The 23,509-nt window shown below is 36.3% G+C and overlaps 1 protein-coding gene across 5 annotated transcripts in view; it reads left to right on the top strand.

Annotated features, from left to right (window-relative positions):
• Positions 1 to 23,509, top strand: part of ARHGEF3 (Rho guanine nucleotide exchange factor 3) — a 137,837-nt gene that overhangs the window by 14,184 nt on the left and 100,144 nt on the right. The window lies entirely within an intron of this gene.

Raw genomic sequence — 23,509 nt, 5'->3', positions numbered from 1 at the left:
TACCTTACAATGTTTTTGTAGTCTGGGAAATACTCGTGAAAAGCTAAAGAATTAAAGAAATATTAGCAAATGAATGTTCTATTTCCTGCTGGATGCTTGTCAGACATCACGTAGAATCTTTTTTTTGGTTTTGTTTCTATGTAGGATTAAACTAACAGCATCATAATACCTGGGAAGTAGTTTCTTTTTAAATGTCTCCCACTATTCTACTACTACTCCTGGAACATCCTCAAAGCTAGAAGCAAAATCTTCGGATGAAGGGTCAGGATGAGGAAGACTTGTGGGCTTCCCTCCTGACTCCCAAATCTAATGAGGGGTGGGGAATGGACACATACTGTTTCTTTGTTTGATATCTTTTATTGGTTTCTATCCTGCTTGTGGTACTGAGCAATATAATTTAATTTTCTTCCTGGCATTTCTTAGTAATGCTTCATGGCAATCCTTGGTAATGTTGACGAAAATAGTGAGAGTGTACAATTTATGCTACCAAGTATTAGACTATCATGAATGAACGAATGATATGATTTGTTTCAAATGTGTAATTGACCTTAGGGAAAGTGGTGGAAAATAGCAGAATTTACTTGTCTACTAGTCTTTGATTTGCTTTTGGTCGTGTCTGTCCTGCTTCCCCCCTCGCCCCACCCAGTTCTTGTCTATATTGTTTGTGTATGCTAATCTACAATTTCTTTGACATACATTCAGTCATACTTGCTAATATTTTTAATCATTGCCTTCCTGCAATTCTTCATTAAATTAGTCAGAGGTTAGAGGAATTAAATATATCTTTTTATTTAATATCCTAGGATGCTTAGGAGTTCTAATTAGGAGATAAAACAGATTCCTTTTTTCAGACATTGTAAAATTACCTTGTGATTTGAGGTTAAATAAGTATCCACAATTCCAAATGCTCATCTGCAGGAGCAGTCATACTCTCAAAGTCCCTTCCTTTATCTCCATCAGTGCTAGGCCAAGTTATTCAGTGTATCACTGAGATGCAGAGAGTTGTTTCATGTAGGATTAGTTTAATGCAATTTACATGATACTTGGAAATAAAGATTTCTATAACCACTAGAGTATTTGCACTGACTGGTTGTGTAGTTACTACTGTATATGTGCATGTATGGTTGACAAATATTTTCAATCAGTGAGATAAATGTGAAATGAAAACTTTAAATTAGAATCTTGCCTTGTAGACTTGTTGGCTATGAGTAAGTACGTGACAGCTTATGAGAGTGCTAATCAGGGGCAGTAGAAACTTGGACTGACTTGTCTTGACACTGAAGTGTTTATTACTGAAAGATAAATCGATGAACACTTCAGTGGTTAAGGATATATAGAGATTTAACTCTTCTGTGGGCAGATAATAATATATGCTGTCACAGGTTTTGTGTTATCCTTTTATATTTAAGTACCGTGTATTAGGTTATAGAAGTAGTATAAAGAGCCAGGTTATCACTTAGTGTAAATTGTGGAGCCTGTGCTGAATTACAAGGAGCTAAAACTATTTAAGCCAACTTTAGGTGTGCTTTGTATCTTCTTAAATGTGTTTCAACCTGTATATCAACTAACAATATCACTTTTACTTTTGCTAGCTTCTTATTTTGTAACCCAAAATCTCATTTGTTAAAAAGGGCATCATGTTTGCAATCTGTGGAACTGTAGTTGGGTTTTTGATTTGAGAAGCTGAATAGCTGGTGCGTGTCTGGTATAATGAGTGCAAGATGTGGCTGACGAGTTCTTTACTATCTGTGACTCGGCTATTACGTGGTGGGTGCAGTAAATACAATGGCGAAAATTTCATTTACATATATGTGGAATATATTTGAAATTTTCTAAAACTTTTTTTTTCTTGGTGAGTACTAGAGCTGAAAAAACATTTTTCTCAGCCTAATAAAGTGCAATGTTGCACTGTGCTACTGCATCGTGCATTTATTATTGTTTTTTCATTGTCTGATTCTTGAAACATTTTTACATTCTGATGGGTTCTCAGTTTTATTTTCATAAAAATGTGACTATTAGTAAGGCCTGGTGTTAGTCATAGCAAGATTAGGAATGTATACTATTAGAAGTATGCAGTAACAGTGTAAATTATTCAATCAATTCGAAAGTCTCCACAGAGCAAAAGCCCTGAGCAAGACCTTATCTAGCATTTAAACATCAATTATGATGCATGTAGAAGGCTTTGATGTTGCATAAGGCTTTATAGTTAGGCCCCCTAGAAACAGAGAGAAGAGTAAATAATTGACTGGTGGTGATTTTTACTCGCAGCTAGAAGACTAAGTTCTTAATTTTTTTCCTTGAATAAATTATTACTAAAATGTGAACAACTTAATGATATTTAATTTTTAAATGTGAACAGTGGGTAGATACACTTAATATCAAGGACATTAATATTATGCAACAAACTTGCAATGGAATTATCCACGTAACCTTACTATGCTGTGAAGTGTTCTCAAGTGCTGTGACTGAATTTGCGTGCGTTCTATGAATGTTGTTGTGTACTTTGCTCAGTACAAGCATGGCGCATTTGTTCAGGTGATAAGTGTAAATTGTTTTGTCTTGTCCCATTCCTTAAAGTTGGGATCTTTTATGTATTTATACTTTGTTTATAAATTGTAAGTGATGTTTTAATGACTGCCAGTGAGTATTTTATTCTTATAAATTACCTACTACATGATATAGTAGCCTGGAGAAGAGGAGGCTCCCAGGTGACCTTATTGCAGTCTACAACTACCTGAAGGGAGGTTGTAGTGAGGTGGGGGTCGGCCTCTTCTCCTGGGCAACTAGCGATAGGACAAGAGTGCACAGCCTCAAGCTTCGCCAGGGGATGTTCAGGTTGGACATCAGGAAGAATTTCTTTACAGAAAGGGTTATTAGACATTGGAAGGGGCTGCCCAGGGAGGTGGTGGAGTCACCATCTCTGGATGTGTTTAAGAAAAGACTGGACATGGCACTTAGTGCCATGGTCTAGTTGAAAGGGTGGTGTCAGGGCAACGGTTGGACTCGATGATCCCTGAGGTCTCTTCCAACCTGGTTGATTCTGTGATTCTGTGATATCCTGTTTTAAATAAAGCTGCCATAAATACTTTTGGCATGATATGTTTTTATATTTGGGATACATTAGAGGATAAATTACAAAATGGAAGTAAGAGTTCACTAAATGACTTTCTCCCATTTTATAGAAGATGATAGTGTAACTTTATAGAAGACAAAGTCTAACTGGTCACATAGTACTAACTAGCTGGAATTTTGGAGTTCATGGAAAGGAATGCAAGAGGGAAGAACTCAACTTCAATCTCCCAAAAGTATTGGGAATTCTATGGTTTAATTACTTTACTATGAAGAGGACATCTGAAACCTTATCTGCATGCTTTCTCTAGAGCTAATACCAGAAAAGAATATAATCTGATAAGATATGAAAAGCTTCTGAAAAAAAACCAAGCAAAAATAAAAGAAACTTAGTTACTATTGAAAGTTTGAATTTCAGCAGTATCTGCTCTGTTCCCAGTTACATTGTATAGCCATTTACAAATTCTGCCTTTCTGTTTCATCAGTGTTTTTTATCTGCGTAGTCTGGTACCTCTACAAGATACAGTTAATTGAATTCTCAAACTTGCAACGCTTCACTTGCTGCTATTGCTTTTTCCCTCCCAACATACATAATCAAGATTACAGCAGCAAAAAAGTGCTAGCAGTAGTACTGGTGTGACTGCTGTGAATGTCTGATAACTAGAGGGCACCACAGCAGAGTTCATGTGTGAACCAAATTAAGCTATTCTTGATAAGCAGGAATACTGAGAAATTAACTCATACTATTGATGTTATGACCGTTCATTATCTGAGCTAGTGTGGAACAGTGCTTGAACAAATAAAGGCTTGAGAGCCTTGACATTCTAGAAGCTACCGATTTGGCAGGTTCTCAGTTTCTTAATGTTGAAAATTGCAAGGAACTAAAGATAAGGGAGCAAGTGGGAACTGTGTCAATTCATCGTCGCTCACTGTGAAAGTAGCTGGCTGGCACGTTGTTTTTCAAAACAAATACGAGGGGAGTTGGAAATTTTCCAGTTTTTGTTACTGTGTGTGGTTTTATAACGTGCTTCCTCTAGGCTGGATGAAATCTTGCTAGTCGCTTCTTTATCTTTTTACATAGGATTAAGTCAGGAAGTATTTCAGCTTTTAAAAACTAATAATTGAAATTTGGGGTTCTGGATCTCTCTCATGACCGAGTTTGTGCTGTCTTGGCTTTCCATTTCTGTCTCCAAATACTCTGCCATGTTGCTTACTGAATATGCAACGCTCTTCTATTTCTATGACAAAGTCGCCATCGCTTTTAGAGCATATCTCTCTGAAAACTCTCTCTGTCACGAAGAAATAAAACTATAAATCTTAAAACCAACCAAACAAGCATTGTTAAATGTTGACTCCAGCGCATTCTGACTGTCTGTATTTTTGACTTGACTTAAGGCTGAGTTTGGGGACAGAAAGTTCTTTAAATCTTTTTTGTTTGTTTTTTGTCTTCTACTCTAACAGCTAGGTTGTTTTTGTTTCAGCTTTCCTTTTCAATCTGAAATGGAAGTATTTTTGTAATCTACAAAGGCATGTGAGTAATGGTGCTAATCTTGGCTGGCAGTGGTGGCGTGTAAATAACAACGTTAAATGTCTTACGTGAAAACTTTAATTTGGAATCTCTGTCATTTTTGAAGAGTTATGTGATTCCTTGGGGGCTTGAATTACAACCATGTTTCTGCACTAGACTTTAATAGAAGAATAACTTGCTTTCTGATATGTTTACTGTAGAAAAACTGGCAATTTGTAACTATTATTTTTGGTGACTTTTTGGGGAAGGGGGGCTATTGGAACTCCAGTCTGTATAGTGAGAAGGAAGACAAACTTAGATACTGAACTTGAGTATAACAAAAATTATTTGCAAAACCAGCTCCATAATTGCATACATTGAGAAAGAAAAAGCTTACTGTCATATCTTAGCGTGCATGTATCTAGGGTGCAGAGGCTGTTAGGATCTCTCTCCTAACATTAGCTGGTGTGATGCACAGCACTGCTTCTTGTCTTGCAGCTGTGGCTGTGCAGCCCTTCTGATGAGAGTGGGTCAGCTGGCTGCCCTACATATGGCTGTGTCTTCATGCCTAAAACACACTCCCTGCAGGAAGATGCCTCTGTGTTTTCTCACAAAGTTGAAGAGCCTACTTTTCTTGCTCATTATCAATGTAACAGTCCTTCCAGCTCAGCATTGTCTATATGAGGGCTAGATACAATACATTGCACTGCTCCTGTTTAAAGGGATATTCTAGAAAAGGGACACAGGGAGGTAAAAATTACCATCATTTCCTGGGGCTGTCCTTGGGATTCTAGAAGCTTATCCTGTAAATTCAATGTGGTTGAGATTTCAAGGCAGGAAAGAAAGAAATACGATATGGAAACACAGAGATCCAGGGATATATGGGCTACCTACTTAGTCTTGCATGTCTGGCTTCTGCAGTTCTTAAAACTAGACCAGCTCTAAATGGAGGAATGTTGAATGCAGCAGTGAGTTTATGGTTTGTTCCCAAGCACAGATTGTCTATATAATCAAATGTTCATTCCTGTAGTTGGATGTGTGCTGTTGCCTGTGATAAGAAAACCATAAATATTTGCCAGAAACAAATATTAAGGAGTAAAAAGTCGTATACCATTCTGTGTTCCAGAAAGAGATGTACTTTGGGTGTTTTCCACTTCCTTTTAAAATGGTCCAAGTTGTTATTAATATCTCCCGAGTTTTCTATTTAAAAAGGAAAAAAAACCTCACAATGGCCTTCTGTCTCTGATTTTGAGTAGGTGACTCAAGACTACACCAAGGATTTACTCTTTTTTTTTTTTCTTCCAATAGTTTTTTAAAGTGGTATGGTTATCCAAAATGTGGCTTCTATATATGAAAAGATGGCACTTGCTGTATTTGACCATTAGAATGAGTTTTTGAAACTTTTTTTAAGTCACTAAGGCCTGTCAGAAGATGTGAGAAAGACATCCATCAATAAGAAGCAAATTAGTAATTTTAACCAAAATTTTGATTCTCCATCTTGACAATCCAAACCTTCTTAAAATTACTTTCATGGATCCCAGTTCCTTATGCTTTTTTTTATTTTGAATTTTTGATCTGAGTCATTAGTAATGATTTGCTAACTTAGTGATAGTTACCCAAAAAAGCTTGTGTAAGCTAAAATAAATGCAACTTTTTGTCAGCAAAAAAAATTTTTTTTCTTAATATTGTAAGTGACTGGTGAAGACAGTGGAACTCTTCTTGGTTTTGGGCTCTTTACAGAGTTCGTGGTTTAAAGTCTTCACTGAAGCCTCACACATTGTTTGGTGCTTAGATGTTCCTTTCCCTAGGCAAGGGATGTGGTATACTGTGGAATATAATTAGGAGCAAAGTTGTTACTTTTACTGTTGTCTCTTTTTTTTTTTTTTTTTTTTTTTTTTAATATCATGACCTTGGAAATGTGAAACAGAACATTGTAAATAGACACAGGAAATAATTAATTGAAACATACCAGATTTTTTTTTTTTTCTAGTCAGGAAAACATTTGGGAGTGAGGCTTCACAATAAGCTGGCTTTTGCAGTGAAACTACTTTAAAAGCTTTAGCCTCTCAGTTTCCTGTTCCTATTTTCACCCTTACTTGTTGTGCCAATACTGTATTGATCCATTCTGTGAATTAGATGAACATAATTTTGGTTAAAAATAGCTTTCCCAAGAGGAGATTAATTTTTATTTCAGTGTGCAGCACAGCCCTACAAATAATTGTTTGGTACAACTGAGAGGGTGAAAAACTGTAGTAAGTGTGGGATAGGACACAGGGACCAAGGAAGTGGGGAGTCAGTGTTTGATCACTTTACTAGGACTTCTTCACCAAAACGAGTGTTTTTTTTTTTTATCCTACGGTGGTAAAAGAGTTATAAAATATATATAAGGAAAAGTAATCTCAAATAAATTAACCAAATTTCATGCTTCCCTTCTTTAGATAATTAATCATTATTTAGAAACATCAGCTTTATGAATAAAAATTTCTTATTTATCTTTAGTTTTGGTGCTGTTTCATAACCAGATGCAGTATCCGGTTTTCTTGTTTTCTAGGATTTGTAAGAACTTCATAGCTGAACATTACTATTTTAAATGATTGGAAAAAGATTTCTGGCTTCAAAAATACACCTGCAGTATGAAGCGCTCTGATCAAAGGAAGGAAGTAGGCTCATGTAGTGAGTCAGATTGGCCTGATTGTGCAAGTATTGACTTCAGTGGAGCAATCAGAAGCTATAAGAATTTTTAGAACCAGACCAAGAATGACATAGACCTACTTTAAAGACATTTTTCTTCTTAGAATCAAATACCTGTTGTCAGTTCTTAATTACTGTATACAACATGTCACAAAAAAAAGTTAAAATTGATATAGTGAAGACACCCAGTTTGATCAATATTATGAACACTGTGCAGTTCTGTTGACTTTACTGGGACTATTTCACTGTAAAATTAACTTACAAGTAAATTATTAAGATGAGCGAAACTTAAAAGCTTTTCCACTGAAAAGATGATCAGTGTGCTGAAGGCACTAACTAATTTTGTTAACCTGCTTCCAACAGTGTGTTTTCTTTAGGAGGCTGGCCTTGTTTTATGTCACAGATGATGGAAAAAATGACAGAGATGACAGAAAAAAAGAAACATGAAAGCAAGGGGAATAGAAATAAAAATAAAAATACTGGGCGGCAAAAAGTCAAGAAATGCACATTAGCCTTTAAAACAAGTGTGCAGGGTTGGAAGGTGGGGAAGGGAAGGTAGATGGAGGAGGGAAAGCCTCAGGCTGCCCTAAATGTTTGTTAGCTGCACTCTCACGCTTTCCAGAAAACCTGTTATGTGCCTGTGCATACTTACATAGCATTTCTATTTCAATAGTCCATTCGATTCATAGTGTTTGGGCTTACTGTTGCTGAGCTCTCATGTCAATTGTGAAGTGCTTTCTCACTTTTTTAATTCTAGGTTCTTAACAGCTGTTGTTGAGCTAAACCTATTTTTAGTCATTCACTTATTTAGGACCCACCAGGTTTACAATTACACAGCTAGCTTTTAATGTGTTTTTAATAGAAAATTGTTCTACAGTGAAGTTCTGCTCAGTGGCTACATATCAGATCACTCCCTGAACATGTGTTATGTTAGTGTCTGTTGATTGTTGTTTTATCTGAGCTTTAAAATTTGGGAACTCGTTGGTATAGCAAAAGCAGTTACTCTGGGGTATTGTGCAAACTGTATTGAAGCTTTTTTTTTTTAAATACATCTGCTATTTGAAAACCAAATAGAAATAACAGGTTCAACTGAGATTAAAAAGATGCTTGAACTGACATGCCCATGACTACAATGTGAGTAAAAGTAAGATAGGAAAGCAGTGGTGAGCAGCTGAAAATCTGCATTTTCATGATGAGGTAGTAGTAGATACCACATGGTAGATACTTACCTTAATGCATGTGGTTTTAATCACACAGCCCTTCTTCCTTAATGAGGATCAGAACAGGGTAGCTAAATTGCTGCATACTGTAGCTTAAAGACAGACAAGTACTCAAGCTGACTCCTAACTTGTGTGGGAAGTAAGGTTTCGTGACATAAATCATCATAATTCTGTTGCAGCTTTTGCCAGCTGTGAACTGATGAAGGAAGAATTATGTGTCTGGAATTAGAGTGAGAAGAGAAACAAGTTTAACAACTTTCCCTGTTTCTCCTATATCCTTGTTCAATCAGTGGAATTGAGTCATCCTGAAGAATGGAATTAAAATGGCTCTAGTCAAGTACAGTTTAACTGCAGATGTTTGTGATTACAAAAGGCACATCCATGTTTGGAGAGTACAAGGTTACAGTGTTTGCAAAAAGGAAGTCCCAGAAATTGCAGATTAACACTTTAGATAGCTACATAAAATTAATCTTATTTGCAAGAGGCCTTGAATTAGCTGTTTTCTAGTAGTGTCTTGTTGCAAAGAGAGGAAATACTCTTGGAAAGCTGAAGAAGATTCAGGATAGTTAGCATAACCTAACAATTATGACAGGCTATTTTAATAAAGCAGATAAATATTTACAAATTATATTAAAAAAAAAAAAATCACTTCTATCTCACCTAACGTTCCTAGTTTATTTAATGTACTTCTCTGCCCATACAAGGAGTAGTAGAAGTGAAAATGGTTGGGAAGGAATCATTTGTATTGGGACTTGCAGCCTGAGAGCCAGTCCCTGAAAGGAGGTGGATGCAGATCCAGGAGAGCGAGGTAGAGCGTGGGGAGGCTGACTCACATCAGCTTCTGTAACACACCCAGAAACCCGAGCGCTGAGAGCGTGCTGAAATGGTTAAAGAGCAGTCGCCAACTGCTGACTTAAGTCTCATGCACATGAAATGGGCTTTGTAACTGGAGAAAATATGTCCCAGAGGCAAATACAAGTTTAAACGTATGTTTAATCATCATGTCTTGCAAAACTTGGTATGGATTGCATTTCCTCATCCTGGATGGGATCAAAAAAAGCTTGATTGCTGCCTTAGGAAGGAAGGAGCAGCGCTCGGCTCGCCCGCTGGCCGGAGCGCGGGTCCCACGAGGTGGCAGGCTTGGTCCGGAGCGGGGAGAGGCGGCTCGCCCGGCCCGGCCGTGAGCGAGGGGCTCCGGCGTTCAGCTCCCTGCTGGCCCTCTGCCTTCTGCTTCTTCTCCTTCCCCTCGTCCCCGCAGCCTCTTCTGGGGCTGCATAACGAGATATAAGCAGAGATGAGGGTTATTGATTGCTTGTTTCAAAAGCCATTTCACTGGGCTAAGGCTGCTGCTTGTAGGTAATATTCAGTGGGTTTTTTTGCAGGGGCTTTATTTCTTTTTTTGGTGGAAGATCACTCCCTAGATTCCTGGATATAGCTGTCATCTGCATTTTGTACATGTCATTATATTGTCTCTAGGTTATACTTCAAATAATTTCTATTGGTATTATTATTATCTCATCTATTGAGACATTTGCTACATGCTTGCTTACAACTATTGTATTCCACCTGCTTTTTCACTCTTACATGTCTCTTTTTTTTCTTAGGGCTGTTAGTGTAGGGAGTTAGAACAAACATTTCTGAAATACCTAATTGGTTCCAATTCAATGGCAAGAAGTACAAGGTAACACCATCTTTAGGCAGCCCTCAATGATATCTGTGAACAGGCTAGTGACGTGGCTTTTACACTCTGATGTACAAGTAAATGGAATGTTCACAAAGAGTGTATAGAGAGTGAAATGTATTTTGTTTTTAAAGAGCTGAAGAATGTTTAAAAACTGTAATTTTTAGTTACTTTGATGTAGGAAAGGAATATAAAAATCTATCAGTCCACCTGTCATTAAAAGTCTCTTCTTTCTTTCTTCCTGATAGGGCATATTGGCAAAATCTAGAAAAGGTATTTCATAAAAATGAATGTCACTTTGGACTTTCTGGGGCAGTCACTCTCTTGGCTGGAACAGGAATCACTGGAACTGAGAAGCTGAATCTGTATAGCTTTATTTAAAGAACCAGGCTTTCTTGTTTTGGCATGTTAAGATTTTTTTAAAATTCTCCCTCTCCCAGTGGATGAGAGACGTGCACACTGACAGGATGATAAATAAGACAGGCATGGTGATTAGACTTGGATCACCAATATAAATAACCAATACACTGTGGAAGGAGGCCTCAGCATCCCTAACTCATGTTTTGGTCATTTTCAAGTTGAAGTTATGATTATAGGGCGTGAGAACTTCTCCTTCAGTGCAATCTTGTAAACAAAGAATAAATGAATTTGCATAGCTGAGAATAAGGATGAAATTTGTCATCTGTCTTAGTTGTTTTTTTCATGCTATAGAGCCTCATGTTCTAATTCAGAAATACTGTATCTTGACGCATTTTCTTTTCCTTCTCTATTACTTTATGAAAAAACACAGAAATTGCAGAAATAATAAAAATTTCTATTGCAAAATATGAAGCATGTTAACAGGCAAAGGAAAATATTTCCTTCCCTCCTTCATAGTCTGTTTTAATAATGGTAAAAATAATTTGTGGCAGTAGCAAATTAATGATAAGAGAGTTGTAATGTTTTTTAGGTTGTCTTAGTTTCCATTTATCTACCAAAAAAGTTTAACTCTGGCTAAATTAAATATACAATGATGTGATACTTGAATCATAAACAATAAGCATTTAATGTATACAGATCTTACATGTTGTGGTAGAAGAGCTTTTAACTGAGTCGGTGGGTTACTCATTATCAATATCCCCCAAAATCATCCCCCAAGCCCCACCGTTAGAGCTGCTTTAGCACACCACCATATTTGATGTGCACACTATGCATTTTGTAGGAAAAACGCTGTTATTTAACGATCTCCCTCTGATGGGTTTGATTTTTAAATACTGTGTATAGTACTACGACATCTGAGCAAGTCAGTCTTTTGAGCAAGCTAACAGGAGCCAGGCAAGGTTTTCCTATTTCTGTTTAGAGAGGCTGAAGGATATGACATTAAATAGATGATACTGGTAGTGCTTATGGAAGATTTCATCAAACACGTGTGAAGTTGACTCTTCTTTCCCGAGTATGCCTCTGCTGCTAATCTGCCCCATCTCCATTAATTGCTATCAATACTTCAGGAACAATTAGCCCTCCAGGGGCCTGTACTCATTGTGGACAGCTGCTTACTGCAGTTAAGTCTGCCAGTGTGTTTCAAAACACACTATTTCTATGATAATTAAAATGTTTCAGGCCTTTGTAGCAATTATGTATCCTACAGGCTTCATTATAGCTATAGTAGCACTATCACCTTTTTGACCATGGGGATTTTCTGTTGCTTCTTTAACTGAGGTGGAAAAAGTTGTCCACAAAGGCAAAAGTTGCCTAGCTCTACCTACCTGTCTGAAGTACCTTACTACATCTTAAAACTATGAAGAACATTCTTCTCAACCAGACAGCCAAAAAATATTTGCCTTTGCTTGAACTCATCTCTAACTAGTCCATAGTCTATAACTCAATGAAGCACGTCCTTAAACTAAACGTAACACCTTCCTCCTTTTCACTTGTGTTTATTTTTAGTTAGTATAATACCAGTGTGTTTCAGGATCATCACCCAGTTGTTTTTAAGGCCAACACATGTAAGGTTATCTGCTACCCATACACCTATTCTTAAATTCTCTCTCTTCTCTTTACTTTGATTCAGGCTTTTTCTCTTTTATTTCTATTTCTATAGACCTGAATCATGCTGTTTTCTCCGAGTTGCTATGATCTCTTCAGTCTCATGGTGGATTTTTGTTTTGTTTTTGGTTTTTATTATCTGTACCTACTAATCAGTTTAATACTTCTTGGTTTTGTTCTTAAGCAATAGTTGGTGGCTGAGCTCTAACAAAATCTTCCCTGCTCTGTTGACATGGGTTTAAATTCCTCAGCCAGTACCTTTCACTGTTCAATAAAGGCACCCATGTTCAGTGAAGCGTACCAGGTTTTGTTGCATTCCATTGTAGGTGGAGTACGTTTTACTTTTAGGCTGATTTAGAAGAAGCCAGAACTCTTAACTTAAACCTGCTAAACAAATTAAAAATTAAACAAAAAAAAGCCCTCAAAGTAGATTGCAATAAAATACATAAGTAAATACATATAAAATGTAGAATAGTATGAATTTCTGCTAACCACTAAGAAACATCTTGATTCTCTGAGTGTCTGTATGTGGCCATGCCTATATGAAGTGTAAATTTTTTTTAAATGTAAAAAAAAAAAATAAAAAAATCCCAGTTATCCACCATTGTCAGCCATCTGTTTCCTGTATGCTTACCCTGCTTCTCTTCTAGAGTTTCTTGTCCCTGTTCATGATTCCTTTTCACTAAGACTCCAGTACCTGTTCTTATAAACAGTCTGTTGTTATTTTATCCACTTGTTCAATATGTAGTACAGTTGAGCTTCTGGTTAATATCCTAATACTAATAATAAGAAATGTAAACTTTTTTTTTCCCAAATAATAAGTGATTATATATTTTTAGTTAATTCTCTGACTGTAGAGGGAGGTAGTGATAAGGTTTTTAAGGAAAACAAACATTATGTTTCTATGGGAACACTTAAACATTGTAGTATTTGGAAACAAAAGATTGGAACAAAAAGCTGATTTTTAACTTGGTGTTTCTTTTTGGGAGGAGGAGGCTGAAGAATATATGATTTGGCTAAATTAACTGCATTTTCCTGTGGGCCATGAAAATTTCTATAGATAAGGGTTTAAGAGAGGGTGATTTGAGTATGTATCTTTCAAACTGAAGACATTTGGTTACCTGCAAATCTCTCAGATATGAAAGATAGCTTTTCTGTAGTAAGGTGTTTTTACCTTGCCTTAAAACTACACAAGGAAATCTCCAGCTAAATCTGTAGATTTGTTTCTTCTGATGTGGAAAGGAAAACCTGGTCTAACAGCAATAGTTCATATTAAGGTTGTTAGGAACAGAAACTCAGTAAGAATACATGACTAAAATAAGAGAACTGCAAAGTATTGAAAAATACCTGCAAATGTTTTAGAATATCCACTTATATTTGTTAGATGTGTATACCTAAATGTACACACATATATATGCTTAATATATATATATCTGAATGTAGACATCAGTGTTCAAGAGTGCTAATAATATAGAATGATTTGGGGTTGCATAGGAAGCAATGAGATCTGACCATACTTGTTTCTCTGTAGATTTTATTTTATATTTCTGACACTAAATACTTAAATAACTGGCTTCAAGTTTACCTTTTAATAGAGACTGGTTTTTTTTTAAAATGGTAGTCTGATAAATTAATTAGGAAGTAACATGCTGCTGACTTTTCTTTAATGAGTATGCTTTTTTCCCTGACTTTGAACTTCAATGTCCTTGTAAGAAGCATAAATTAAAATTCAGAAAAATTAACCTGATCTATTGGCAGGAATATAGGTACTCTGTTTCCTGCTATATTGTTTTGCACGCAGTGGTGAAGGCCCTTTTACTAGCTGTCCAGTTAGTTATGTCTTCATTTAAAAAATGGATTCTAAAGCTGTATTTTAAAAAAGTGAATTCAATTACTACTATACTTCCGAGTATAGAGAAGATTTTGTTTCAAAGACTGCCACTTATCATGTAAAATTACACCAAATAGCAGGACCTGTCAGTTTTTCTTTCTCGGTGTCTCCTCCACCACACTCCATACAGAACAGTAAGATAAAGATGGCTCTATTGTGAAAGCTATATAATGTGTTTATATTCAAGAGATGAAAATGCAAGTTGTATGTGACCAGATAGGTTTAAAAAAAAAAAAAGCACTCAAATTTTAAAAAATGGAGATCTTCAATATATTGTTGTAACGATTTTATTGCTACAATTTCATTAGATACATTCACATCCAAAACTTTATACTGTATTATTTATTGCTACAGCAGAACTCAGAAGATCTGGCAAGTCGCAACAGGGCCTGCTTAGGCATGTTTCCCTGGCTCTGGTATCTGTTTGTCTAACTTAAAGCAGTGAGTGAAGTCACAGTAAGTCAACTACAAATCAATAGGTGATTTGTATCAAAGTGCAGACAGGGAAAGTGATGATGCGCTTTTGTAGTACCCTTGTATATAGCACCCTTTCTGTCCCATCCATCAAATTCTGTAAGGTGTTTTTTTTTCTTCCAGATATCCTCCTTTTTCTGAACTGACAACTGACCTAAGGAACTCTTTCATCTTTCTCCCCTGTGCTATGTTGACATGGGGGCACTCCATAATGAAACAGAAAATAGTGGGAAATCTCCACCAAACTACATACAAATGAAGAAGGAAGCAGGGAGGAAAATTAGGATTTAGGAGGCTAAATTAGTTTATCATTAAACATTGACTTTTATTTGCTAATCTGCTGGGTTAATATTTATTGCTGAAATAACGGAATGATAATAAACCACTCCAGCTCTTGCCTTCCAGTCTGTCAGGATGTGATCTGGTAAAACTTCTACGATGATCCAGTTAATCAACGGCAATACTTCTTTTATAGCACCTTCCTCATCAATTCTTGTAGGAGATAAAGCTATCTGAAATTTGTTGGGCATCATAGGGTTATTCCACAGATTAAATAATAGCTCCTTTTCATAGTCTTTATATTCTGTGATTAAAAATTATTTTCCCTCCTTAATGTTTCTTATTTAGTGTGCAACTCACCTGGCACAAACCAACATTTTCCTGGTCACGTATTCTATAATAGAGTACTTAATTGATTTTTTTGCATTTCATTTCAACAGATGTTTGAAATGAATCATGAACTTTTCCTCATTCTGATTTGTATTTTATTATATTTAGAGGATGTTCTAAATATATATATATATAATGTGTTTGTATTTACTATTTACAGCTTGATTTAAAAAAAAGATTAAACGCAGAGAGGGGGGGATTCTCATATGTATTACAATGGATAGGCTGCTTAGTATCTGTCCATTGAGAATCTTTTAATTTTCCATTTACTGGAGTAGGAGAGTTGTGAGGAAATAGAATTCCCTTTTCTATGGCTTGCCATCAGGATTTTGTATGTAAATGAGAGAGTACACAGTAATTTACAGACAGATCACAGAGCCTGGTGACAGAAAGGTAACTGCATTACAGGGTTTATATTTTGCACAGCAGGGGGCTGTATTTACCAACGGTATGTGAATGGGTGTTTATTGCTTTGTTTTTCTGTGGGAACTATGAGTGACTACATAGGGTATTTCATTTAAAAAATGTATAATGTTTTAATTCCATTTAAGGCTTAGCCAAACGTCTCTCACTTACTGGTATTTGTCCTTTGTTTTGGAAGACTTAATATTACAATACTTGGTTTCATGGTAGTTTTTTGGTATTTGTATCAAGGTATTGAAAAGGTAAATTCTTCTAGCACCTGAACCATTTCTTATTTTCCTCTTTGAAGGTTATTCCTGTATGGTTTTGCTCATAGTGTGTATGTTTGCTGTTCATGTAAGACTGGAGTTTTTTTGACCATCAGTGTCCTGCAGGTCTGTATGCGTGCTTTGCATAGTTTTCTGCTGTCAACCTGAGGAGATAGGGTAGAGCACCACTACCATATCTCATGTCTTTTTTACAGCTCCTAAATAGCCTGTTTACAACAAGACAGCTGTCAAATGTTCCATTACTCTGTACGCTGCAGTTTACAAAAACTGTATACGGCAATTTTGTGGTCATAAACAGAATAGTGGTTTCTTATATTCCTTAATTAACGTGGCAACTTCATGCAACTGAAGCAGCTGTCCCTTCCTCCCTGAGGAACACTGTCCATGAATGTTCCTTCTGTTTGTTTTTCTAATAAACAGTACAGATAGCACATGATCATGTTTTTCTCCTACCATGCTCCTGCCACAAGCCTTTCAGCAACTGATTTCTCCCTACAGAAACACATAATTGTCACAAAGGGCAGGTAGGAAGACTGACAAAGGACTCTAGAACTGTCAAAAATTTGTTTTGGATTCTGACTCTCTGGTGTCCTTATTTAAAGAAAATGGTTTTGTGTTATCAAGTTCCATCAAAGATCTTGAGTATTATTTCCTTGCCCATTTCAACTCAAGCTGTTCTAATCAGTGATCCAAATAATATTTTTTTGCCTGGCAAGGAATCTGTGACAATCTCTTTTTGCCAAGGTATTGGTAGTCCCAGGAACTGTCTCATCCACCATCAGATCACAGTTGATTTAGGCTTTTGCATCTGCTAGGTGAATGGATGAGGATAGTTAGAAGTCTGGTGAAACAATAAGCTGCGTTTCCACTGAGGAAACTGCTAACCCTTTTCCTCAGCCTAATCTAGCAATTTAGAAATTGATCAGGTAACCAAAACTTTGGTGGTACAGAGCAAAATTTGGGATCAGTATGGATGCCTGCTTGTCTTGCTTTGTTCTAAACTTCGTGAAGTGGAAATTTTACCAAAGCACGTGAATTTCCTTGGTTGCCATTAGTAACTTGTGTAGGAAAACAAGCTCAGTTATTCAACATACCTGTATTTATTTGAAGGTCAAATATCTAGAATTTCAGGTTCTTTACATAGTGACTCATACACTTTGAGATTTCTCTAAGAATGGAAAGGTTTTGTGTGAAGCTGTTGTAAAGGTGTCATGTCTATTAGATGTTGTAATCTGGTGTGCAAAGATCTACACTCATGATATCAAAGCATGCTTACAATAAATGTCTTCTATGGTAATTTCATGCCTTAATATTATTGTAGCAATCAATTAAATCTTGAATGTACTATAGGGCATACTTTTGTTTGCTGAAGCTTTTGTTCATAGTAGAACTCATTCATTTTCTTTTCACAGTGCAGTTAAGTTTAGAGCGATCATCTTAAAGCTCCTTGTTTACATATTAGTGTTAATATATATTTCTGTGTGGTTGTGGCTTAGGTTTAACATTAAATATTTTTCACTTGCTAGTAATTTAAAATTTTTCTCTCTTGAGAACAGCCACCCAATGTTATGAACGTTCAGAAAATTCACTGCACTTTTTCTTTCCCCTGAGTAGGATGGTTAATTCATTATGATAATTTAAAGAACAGCCTTTTTTCCCCTTTCCATAGATTTACTTGAAGAAAAAAGTTATGATGCATATTGAGTTGAAAAAACCAACCAAACAAAACCCCCCAACTTCTGTATTTCTGAGTAGGACATAAGGGGGAGTGGGAGCTGGAAATTATGAAACCATTTACTTTGTTTGTCAAGCTACCTAGAAAAGTTAGATCTGCAGAAAGATGTATGTGTGTGGTTTAAAGAAAGCCTAGTTTCCTCAGGAAATGGCATATGACTGTGCTGACTGTCTCTTGCCAGTAACTTTTCAACCCATTGCCCAGTTTCATTTTTAAAAAAGATATAAAAAATATCAGAGCCAATAAAGATAAACTCAAGTTTTAACATAATTGTGTGTGTGTGTGGAGGTGAGAGACCCCAAGTAGTACCGCCATCGTGAGGAAGGCTGTCAGAGCGTAGCCGTTTCTGCTCTTCTGGCAGGAGCCTACCAGCAGATGTGTTGCTCTGAACTAACCACAGCCTTTTCATGGCAAGAGCATCACAGAGGTAGTGAGGTGCAGAGAGTGTGCTGAGGTGTGGGGCGAAACACAGGGCCTTGCTTCTACAGGAAACCCATCTTCATCGGGTCTGCCCCTTGCAGAGTCTGTTCCAGTGAGTGCATGGGGCTAAGAGGTGGTGTCTGCTTGCAACAAGATGATGGTTCTGCTGTTATTGTGCGTGCTCAGTGCTGTATCTCTGTTCTTTACATTCTAATTGAGATCATGAAGTCATGTGCTGTACATAGGATGTGGCTGCTGCTTTACTTAATTCTGATGCCACCTTACTCTCTTAGGAATGAGAAAGCAGCCTCTTATCGTTAATCTTTACCCTTAACAATGAGCCCATACTAGAGCATCAGCCTTGCAAGGATGAGCTGTGTGTGTTCTTCATTGCTATGCCACTTCTCCCAAGCGACTGACTCATCACATCTCTGCATACTTTCTCAGCTTGAAGTTGTCAAGGTTGGGAGATCTGCCTATAGGGCTATTAGACAAATAATGCTGTCGATAAATCTTGCAGCATCTTTAAATAGTTCATGTGTTTAATGCAAAAGACCCCGCTTTAGTTGGAGGTGGGGAGAGTATTGGATGATGTGAACTCTTTTCATATCAGTGTTTCGTAGAACAGCATTTTCGATCCATTTGGAAATGAAAAGTGCTGTACAGAAAGCAAGATGCTATTTTATTAATGAAGAGATATAGTATAAGTGATTGGAAAAAATCCAGCAGCTTGGCTTCAGAAACATATTTCCCATATTCAAAAGAAGTAGGACCATTTACCTTATGTTCCTGTCACTGATGGCTGCCAACAGTAGTTCTGGTATCAATGACTGTAAAGGAAACTGTAAATAATTTTGCATCATCATTGATCAAATCAACATGTGTTTGATTTCTTCCCTTGTGGTTTGTGACTCTTTATTTCAGCTGCTGTAGTTAAGTAGGAATATTGTCCTTGTGGTCTCATGCTTTCTATATTCAGACTGAAAAAGCCTGCTCTCTTGGTTTTGTCATTAGCAGGCTTTTCAGTTTTTATAATGAAATACTGCAGTGTATGTCTACTTCCTAAACCTAATTCACATACCTCTTTGAAACCCAAATACATTAGCTATCAGCAAGAGTAAGAGCAAAGATAAACATGCCCTAATTTAAAGGCATGGCATCAAAAAAAATTTCAGACTAACCATAATAGTGGTGAATGTGTTGGGGAAAAAAAAACAAAAGCCTGATAAAAATACAGAAGGAAACGGTGTGCATTTGTGCAACTGCTAACATTCAGCAGTGTAACGAACCAATAACTAATGAGTCCAAAACTAGTAGTTTCTGCATGTCGGAGTGTATCTTCTACCATATATTATCTGCAAGGGCAAATAGCCCAGAAATGTTTATTTCTTTGAAAGCAAATAATCTCTGGCAAACTTAAGTTAAAGATTTTTCTAATACGAGTTACTGGAGCAAACTATATTACTCCTTATGTTTCATAAATAACTGTGGAAAAACTTTAGAGTTTCATACATAGCTGTGTTTATTTCACAGGGCCTTCTGACAATATTTTCAGTAGGTAATGTCAGTTCTGTATTAGCTTTTTCTTTAAATGGGCTTGGATAGGAAGGTTTTGGTATGTATGGCACAAACACCTAGCAGAGGTAAATGGCTTTTCATGTTTTTTGAAGAGCAAGATACGGCAGTATGATCTTAGAAATATTTGATAATATATTAAAATCATTAATTATTTTGGCTCTTTTTTTTCCCTACAGCAAAATACTCTTAAAAATAACATAAAGCAGCATTGGATTCTTATTAGGAGTAATTTTCCCTTGATGGTGTATACAAGTGATGTTTCTTACAAGATTTTTCTGCTTGCAGCTTTCACACATGGCTACTTCTTGACCTTTAAGCACTTCCATTGCATTTAGTTTGGGAGGCATCTTAAAACAGATAATCTGGAGTCATAGGCCTGAAATTTTGGTTTGACTTTGTCTTCTGCCTACAACAACATACACCAATACATTTGAAACAGATAATCTGAATGCACACTATGAGGCAAACAAAATAACGTCATTAATTATTGCACTTGCTCTCTGACATTGTGCTTCAGGCAGAGATTGCAGAAGAAAAGCAACTAAATACTTGTATTAATTAAGGTAATTGATAACAAATCTCATAAAGAAGGTGAAATAAGAGGGATGTAGGCCTTCCTGCTTCCAGGCATGGACAGACAATCTTGCCATGAAAGAGATGAGAAAATTTCCTCTATTGGCAAATCAGCCCCTCACTGATTTACTTTACAGCAAAATCCCATTTCCTCTCTGAGCCACTGGTCTCACTTAATTTGTTAATTCTTGTTTTTGCAGGGATTGTATTAATTTGGAAGGAAAAAAAAAAGTGGGGGAGGGTATTCATCCATATAAATACATTTTTTTTTTTTTTACATAGACATATATATATATATACGCATTTCTGAAGAAACTGGCTCCAAATCTCTCCTACCCATAAATGCACATTTAATGAATGTACTTTGACCCAGGACAAAACCAAAAATAGATGCTTTCAGAATCATCGCTGGTATAATGTTAATTTTTAATTACAGGATTCTGTACTTGTAACAAAATTATTTTATCACAGTTTTCTCTGTGCTTTTGTAAAATGGTCTTGGGCTGAAATTGCTGTAATGTAGTTAGTGTATTGATATTGAAGAGACTAGAAAACATAACTTGTTGCTGGCAGAAGTAGAGATAAGTGAACATGTTCTGTCCTGAGTTGATATTTTGAATGGAGCTTTAATGGAATGATAGTTTCAACAGGCTTTACTCCGTTGCATTCAGGGGTTTCTATAGTAATTACTATGGCAACACTGATGCACAAAATGTTCCCACAGGAACACAGCTGTGAATAATAACTAACAACTGAAAACATTTTGCTCTTGGGTCTCAGGTTAAATATCCCTTCAGAAGTGATGGAAATAGTGAAACTGGGGGTTTTGCTTGCTTAAAAGGAAGTCATTCTACTACATAAAAATCCAGATATTATGAAAGGAGTGTTTGGTTTGTACACCCTTTGAATATACTGCTGAAGTATCATCCCTCAGACCAATGAAGAGTCTTAGAAACACTGGGTGTAAAATTTGGCACTGGCTTCAAATGGTTCATGTTGTAAACAAACTTCCAGTGCCAAATCTGTAGTACAAAATCTTCTGCTCAGAAATTATAACTTAGTTTTATCTTCAACAATCATGTAAACCCGTTTACATAACAAATAACACTGTTAATAAAAGCTATCTTGATAACCTTATGGCCTCACTGTGCAATGAAGATCAAGATCCCAAGTCACAGGGTAGAGGTCAGTATTTGTTGACTTCAGTGTCTATTTATAAATTGCCTTCAAAAACTCTTCTGATTTTTTCAGAAATAAATTTGTCAGTGTTTGTATGAAACAGAATATCCTGATGTCAGAGGATGCAATATTTATTGAAACTGTTTGTTGTTAAATCTGGCTCTCCTTGTGTGTGTAAACTGGCCTTTGTGCATATAGTTGCCTTGTTTGTATTTATTTCACTTCCATTCAGAACAAAGGGGAGACCAGTCTAGTGTTTATGATATGAATAAACTTTTAAACTTAAAAGCGTTTTAAGGCTTGATTTGGTAGTTTTACTGTCATGGAGTATAACAAGATGCTTATGAAGCTCAAGGGATTTATGGCCACCATTAAAAGTCCTAATGAGTTGTATCAAACAAGGGAAACTAAATTAATCAATATTAAAAAGACACTGCTAATTCTTTTCAAGATCTAAAAAAATATGCTAAAGCTGAATAAGAAAATTGTGAAGATCACTTTGTTAAATATGAGGAGAAAAAAGTTTCCTAAGTCCAGGGGGCTGATAGTTGCTCTTAGAGTTATTTATGGAACTTAATAGGCATTACTGTGCAGATGGAAATGAAGATGAAATGGAGATGACATCACTTCGTTTTATTTGGGTTCCTCAGTGTACAATCTGCTGATAATGCAAGTGAAAGTCTTACCAGTGAAAATGTCTTCGTAAAACTAAAAGTTGCATGGTTTGATCTTGATGACTTGTATCTATGTATCACATATAGTTTTAAGCTTCAATTCAGGGCCTCTTGTAGTTCATTTTGGTGCATATAACATAACTGAGTTGAAAAAAAAATATACTGTCAGCTTATTAGAGAACACTGGCTGTATTGGGTACGTAACTACTAAAAATGTTTGCTTGCCTACAGATGCTTCAGCTGTGCGTATCCTAACCGTTTTCTTAAGCATATTTGTGTTTGTTGTACCTACTGATCTTAGTAATCTAATGATCTGAAAGTGTTTTCTCCCGGGTTTCATGTTCTTTCAGGGGAAAGAAAACAGGGTGTTTCATTGGGTTCTTATCTTTAAAACAGCACCCAAAGAAAAAAAAAAATAAAAATCCCAACTCATGGTATTTTATATTTCTAAATAAAAAGCTCTAGAAACAGGGAAAGGTTGTTTGAAAAAGTTGAAGCTTTTTCCTCAGACTTTATATAAATATTGAAACTAATTCCCATGGAAGGTTTTGTTATGGATATGTTGATGAACTCCTGGCTTTTTTCACTTCTTCATACTCTGTTCTTTATTTAACTGACAGTGCTTAAAGTGTGGGAGATGTTCTGTTGCCCATGTTTTAGTTATACCATAGTAAAATACTTGCTTGTGTCTTGAGCAGAGTCCCAGTATGCTGCAGAATTTAACCTTCAGTGAGATTTTTATGTCCAAGTTATTGAAGTGTATGTGACAAAGTAGCTAAATGGAATTTGCCATGACAGCCTGCAATCCTTTAGGCATGGCAGAGGGCAGAACTAGTGTACACATGAAATTATGTGGTATAATTTGACTTTTTTGGGGGGGCTGGTTAGTGCACACTGAAGTTAAGTCATGGGCATGATTGTATACACTTGGAGAAGTTTAGTGTATTAGCTCCAGTGGTGATGGGCCTGTTACAATCTCAAGATAAGACGTTCTGGTCTGACCAGTCTGCATAGAAATTACAGGAGTGGTTCTTGTCACTCAATATAAAACATTTCTTCATGCAAGAATAATCGTTCTCAATGAAACAGTATTCCAAAAGTTACAGTTCTCTATAGCTGATGGCATTTAATAAAAGCAGGTTTCCTTCCCTGGCTGACTGGCTTAATGCCATATCCTTGAGCGGGGTGTGAAAAAAAAGGTGTGCCAGAGTTTTTCACTTCTCAACACAGAAAAGCCTCTAAATTGACTATAGGCTTAATGACATAGAGATCCTATTTGACATTTTTGTTACAAACCTATGTTTTTGGCCTTTTCAGTTGAAATACAAGCTATAATGCAGAAAAAGATAAAGCTGCAAATGAGGGGATAAGGAAATAGCAGTACAAGTTTTAAAATCTTTTATTGGATTGACTTGCCCCCATAAGTTACTT

This window comes from Nyctibius grandis, chromosome 10 (genome assembly GCF_013368605.1).
Source record: "Nyctibius grandis isolate bNycGra1 chromosome 10, bNycGra1.pri, whole genome shotgun sequence".
Lineage (NCBI taxonomy): Eukaryota > Metazoa > Chordata > Aves > Nyctibiiformes > Nyctibiidae > Nyctibius > Nyctibius grandis.
Note: the sequence above shows the minus strand (reverse complement) of the source record. Positions and strands in the feature narration are given on the sequence as shown.